General features: G+C 32.3%; 1 long non-coding RNA gene across 1 annotated transcript in view; it reads left to right on the forward strand.

Annotated features, from left to right (window-relative positions):
- The window catches only part of LOC102165644, a 351,251-nt gene extending 346,244 nt beyond the window's left edge, over positions 1-5,007 (forward strand). Inside the window, exon 4 of the long non-coding RNA XR_002345875.1 lies at positions 3,845-5,007. This is a non-coding gene — a long non-coding RNA (uncharacterized LOC102165644). The remainder of the gene's footprint in view (positions 1-3,844) is intronic.

Below are 6,000 nucleotides of genomic sequence, written 5' to 3' on the forward strand. Positions count from 1 at the left end.
AATTAGAGGATAGAATAGATCGATGTATACATATGATTTATATTTCTTTACCTATATAGATATAGCTATATAGAGATATACCTATAGATACATTCAGTTTATAAACCACAAGAAGACAATAAATAGTAATTAACTCATGTATGAAAGCACTGTGAAAATGGAAGTGCTGATAGTCAAAGTAAAGAAATAGAGAAGTTTAGAGATTCGGTACCATTCTTGTAAATTCCAGAGTACTTAACCATGTAGCATTCTTTTAGGACTAAAATAGTTTTTGGTAACAGAATGTGCCAATCCAACATCTGTCTTTAGAGAGTGGCACGCCTGCTGGCTAGTGAGAAAATGGCAGCTCATTTTATTTTTTAAAGTAAGATAAAAGAAAACAGTTTATGATGAAAATGCTCTCATTGAATTGGGAGATTTCATGAAAATATGTGTCTGATGCTGGATGATAAGACCAGAGATGGTGTCCCTTTTGTGCCAAAACTTTCTTTGCTTTGCCAGTGTCTATGGATTACCTTTATTTTTGAAATCACTGGTAAAGCTTGATAGTGGGTCAGAACTCTGATTCATGTGAGTCTGATATGCCAATTCCATTCAGTGTTTGGTCAGGAGAAACAACAGCTACCAAGAAGTATAATCCGACTTTTAATTCTATATGTTGTAAATTTATTTTTTTGTTGTAAAATCACAATAGGTTAATAAGCTTTGGAAACATTTTTGTAACTTTTCTCATTTTATTTATTTATTCTTTCCAAAAAAAAGTGACACTAGTTTCTCCTTCAAAGATCTCATTCTCAATGTAGAAAATAGATAATAACTAATTGTATATTTTGATATGTTCTTGATTATGATCTATGTATTATGCAAACTGTTATTTAGATTTAGTTATCAACTCATTACAGTATTAATTACCAAAAAGAATTACCTAGCAGCTTCTATTTCCAATAGGAAATTTTAATTCTTAGAGAAATTAACAATTGGTTCAGAAAAGTGAAAACCAAGATTACTTTTTCAAAATATTTGTAGACCTCATGATTATAACTACTCTAATATATAAAATATGCTCATTAAAGAGCTGAAGATTATTAATGTACTTGAAAAGAAAACAGCATCCACTTAATTTATCTATTCAACAAATATTTACCAGGAAGCTATTATGTGTTATGACTCCATAAGATAAGGCAGCAGTTCAAAAGGAGAATTGATAAATATATTGCACTTAAAGTATACCTATTATCCTGAAAGGTAAATTTTGAAGTTGAAGCAAACTTTGGCTGGTTCTTCTTTTTGTTTTTGTTTGTTTATTTGTTTTGGCTTGCCTGAGGCATATGGAGTTCCTAGGCCAGAGACCAGATCAATTGCTCTCATTATTATGAAACATTAATTTCCCTGAAGTTGGATTTATAATAAACTAAAAACATTTTGTAAGATTATACTTAAGATTTTTCAAACACTATCTTGTATGGTATCAGAAACTTTTGAGTCCCTGGATTAATCATGAATTTTTGTCTTTATTATCGATATTTTCATTGAGCCTTACATATAACATTTTCCTTAGTGTCTTTGTATTTTCACTGAGGCTGTCTCTCCTCTCCCATCTTCACAGTTTCTCAGTGGATCTAAAGAGCATCTATTCTCTAAGGTTAAGGGCATAGATTCTACATGGTTCATGAATACTGTTTTGAAGATCCCAGCCCACATTGATCAATTCACATTTTGAACTCCCATTTTTAACATGAAACTCATGGCCAAAAAATTAATAATCCCCTAAAAATTTTATATTAAAGGGTTGTTGACTCAACTAGATTTTAAGTTTTGAGTTATCCACAGAGCAACAAAAACATCAATACTTATTAAATATGTATGAATTAACTTGTTTCCATGTCGATTTATACTTAATTTTTCAATTGATTTTAATGATGATCTGGGAATTTTTACATTCCAAGAAAGAGCATAGTTATATAAAATTTTAATTTCTTCAGTTCTACTTTAAAGAATAATAATAAATCTCAGATTTATTCCTTTAATGTAAATAACAAATGTCTACAATATATGATTAATATTATAGATTTTGGATTATAGTTTGGATTAATACAGCACATGATTGATAAACCTGTCAACTTGTAATATTAAAATGTTTTGAACCAGTTAAACTGCTGGTGATTGAGTTGAAAGATGATTCAATTAAAAATTCCATCATAGGAAAAAAGAATATAAATATAAATTTAAAATACAAATTTCACATGGATATATATTTACATAGAACGTGTAAATGCAAACAGCTCTAAACAAGCATCAATACATTCAAATTATCCAGTGACACACTATGTATAAATAATTGGCAAAAGATAAGTGTATTAGCTATAAAGATTCCATATTTATTTTGTTGCATATTTATAATATTTTTGTTATTAACAATTGTGTTCATTATCTGCATTGGAAATTCATTTTTTTCAAGAATCAGTGTTCATGCAACAACGTAGAAGACTTTTATTTAGCATGAAATGTGTATAAGAAACTCTGGGGTATAATAGAATTAGAAAATTGTAAGCTTTGAGGGGAGATGATACATTTTTGCAAACTACAGCATGAATTAAAATATAAATTCTTCCTACTTCTATTTGTAATACAAAATCTCCGAAACAGTTGTGCTGATTCTGCAATATAAATGTAAGCTTTCCAAACATAATAGAAAGTGGAAGTTTTCCTATAGCATACATAGTCTCAATAGTTTAATACAAATATCTTCATTTAGGGAGTTCCCATCATGGTGCAATGGTTAACAAGCCCACCTAGTATCCATCCATGAGAATGCGGGTTCAATCCCTGGCTTTGGTCAGTGGGTTAAGGACCTGGCATTGCCGTGAGCTGTGGTGTAGGTTGCAGATGTGGCTCGAATCCCATGTTGCTATGGCTGTGGTTTAGGCCAGTGGCTACAGCTCTGATTTGACCCCTAGCCTGGGAAATTCCATCTGCCACAGGTGCAGCTCTAAAAAGACAAAAAAAAAAAAAAACTTCATTTAGGTCAAATGTGGTCTGAAGTCCACAGGATGAAGATGATATACTTTAAAAAGTTATAAAAATTCCACATTTAAAGCATAAAAAACCTCATTATTAAAATCAGTAGCTATTAAACCATAGTACATACTAGGTCTGTATAGTCTTAAAATTTTAATTCTGTTTTAGTTATTGTTAGACTCAAGGAATCAGTTTTTAGTTGTGCTGAATATTTTTACTTTATCCTCACCAAATCAGTTTTGAAAGTAAATGCAGAACTCATTTGCAAAACATGGAATGCTTTAGGACTTCAAAGATGTTTGAAAGTGAGACATTGAGAACAGCAGTTGAGCAATGAGTACATGATATGTTGTTCCCTGTGGCTCAATCAAATACTAGAGAAAGCCTTAAAAGGCTGAGGTAAGATGTTTACTGCCTGGAATAGAACACACTGATATTAAATTTAATTATCAGCCTTTCTCTATTTTCTACCTTCTTGCAAATCTTGTACAGTGCCAGTCAACATTACTCCTTTTGGAAACTCGGTGGACTCTGCTGAAAAATTCCAAAGAATATACATTTCTTTGAAAAGATTGACAAGGCCATCTCACATTATGATTTAGAGCCAAATTATTTAAGCCTTTGCATTTTCACGAACTTCTAGTGGTTGACAATGACACACAAATGATTGAAGTGTTGTGAGAGACATAAAAATCTTGCAGTGCTAGGGGAGGAGTGACGGATGCATTAACTATTTTTTGGATCTTATTATCATCCCAGAAATTTTGATCAATTTTAAAAATTGAGTTTTTTTAAAAAATTTTACTATTTCTTTTTTTCTTGGCAGTATCACTCGACACTGCAGCTGCTCTAGAATTGGAAAGAAACAGTTTTGCTGGGCTCTTAAAAACTGTGAGTATTGGCTAGGGTGAAAGCACACCTTTTATATTTGTAGTATAACTATTTAAGCAATGAATGATGAAAACCTACATAATTTCATCTAGTCATTACCTGAGGTAGACAACAGATTTTATGTCTTCTATGTTTCAGTATCAAAACTGGTGACTAGATGTCTTGCTCAGTATCACAAGGTAGAATCTGTACCTTGTCACTCTGCAGTTTTCAGATGACTTAAGTATAAAGTAATATTGGTAGTCATCAAGATGGTGGAGTAGGAAGACTCTGAGCTTACTTTCTCCTACAGGTATCCCCAAATTACAAACTATTTACAGAGCAGCAGTCTCTGGGAATAACCTAAGACTAGCAGAAAAGATTTTCTACAATTAAACATATGAAGGAGCCACAACAGGAGGGTAGAAAGGGGAGAGATACAATTTAGTCAGGACCACATTTCCAGTGTGGTGACTCACATACCCAGTGTGAGGACTTACAAGTAGAAGGGATGTCATAACTGCAAAGTCCCTGTCCAAGGAGTGAGGGGCCCAAGCCCCACATTGCACTCCTCAGACTGTGGGACCTGTACCAGGAAGCATAGCCTCCTAAATATGTGACTTTTTCCACAGAACAGCTAATTTCAATATGAAACCACAAAAGCCACTGAATAGCCAAGGCAATCTTAAGAAAAAAGAAAGCTGAATGAATCATGCTCCTTGATTTAAAATTGCACTACAAAACTCTAGCAATCAAAACTATATGACACTGGTATAAAAACAGGCATTTAGATCAAAGAAAGAGGAGAGTCCAAAAATAAACCCATGTTAATTTATGACAAAGGAGACAAGAATATACAATGGAGAAAAGGCAGCCTCTTCAATAAATGGTAGTATGGAAACTGGACAGCTATATGCAAAAGAGTGAAACTGGATCACTTTCTTATACCATATAAAAATAAAGTCAAAATGTATTAAAGACTTAAATGTAAATGTAATGCCTGAAGCCATATAACACCTAAAAGAAAACATAGACATTAAGTTCTTTGACATTAGTCTTAGCAACATTTTTTTTGGATGTGTCTCCCCAGGCCTGGGAAGCAAAAGTAAAAATGTACAAATGGACAACATCAAACTAAAAAGCTTTTGTGTAGTAAAGGAAATCATCAACAAAACAGAAAGGAAAACTATTGAATGAGAGAAGGTATTTGCCAATGATGTATCAGATAAGGTGTTAATACCCAAAATATATAAAAACTTACACAACTTTTAAAAAAACCCAATTAAAGAATGGTCAGAGGATCTGAATAGACTTTTTCCAAAGATGATATACAGACAGCTAACAGGCACATGAAAAGGTGCTCAACATCACTAATCATCAGGGAAATACAAATCAAAGTCAGGATGAGATATCACTTCATACCTATCAGAATGGTTATCATCAAGCATTGTTGAGGATGTGGAGAAAAGGGAACTCTAGTGCATTTTTCTTGGGAATGTAACTTGGTGGAGCCACTATGGAAGACAGTATAAAGGTTTCTCAAAAAACTAAACAATTCAGCAATTATATTCTGGGCATTTATTTGGAAAAAAAAACACTAAAAAGATATATATACCCCTATGTTCATTGCAGCATTATTTACAATAGCTGAGATATAAAAGTAACTTGAGTGTGTATCAATTGATGTGTGTATGGGATGAATGGATAAAGAAAATGTGGTATATACATTCAATGGAATATTACCTAGCCATAATAATGAAAGAAATCTTACCATTTGTGACAACACGATGGATCTACAAGTTGTTATGCTAAGTGAAATAAGTAAGACAGAGATATACAAATACTATATCATCTCATTTATATGTGGAATTTTAAAAATATAACAAGTAAACAAAACAAAATGAAAACAGACCCATAGATAAAAAGAACAAACTGATAGGTGACAAAAGGGAGGGGTAGGATATTGGGCAAAATAGGTGAATGAGATTAAGAGGTACAAACTTCCAGTTTTAAAATAAATCACAAAATAAATAAATATACAGCATAGGTATAGTCAGTCATATTGCTATTACTCTGTGTGGTGATAGTTATTAGACTTATCATGGTGATTAT

This window comes from Sus scrofa, chromosome 7 (genome assembly GCF_000003025.6).
Source record: "Sus scrofa isolate TJ Tabasco breed Duroc chromosome 7, Sscrofa11.1, whole genome shotgun sequence".
Taxonomy (NCBI): domain Eukaryota; kingdom Metazoa; phylum Chordata; class Mammalia; order Artiodactyla; family Suidae; genus Sus; species Sus scrofa.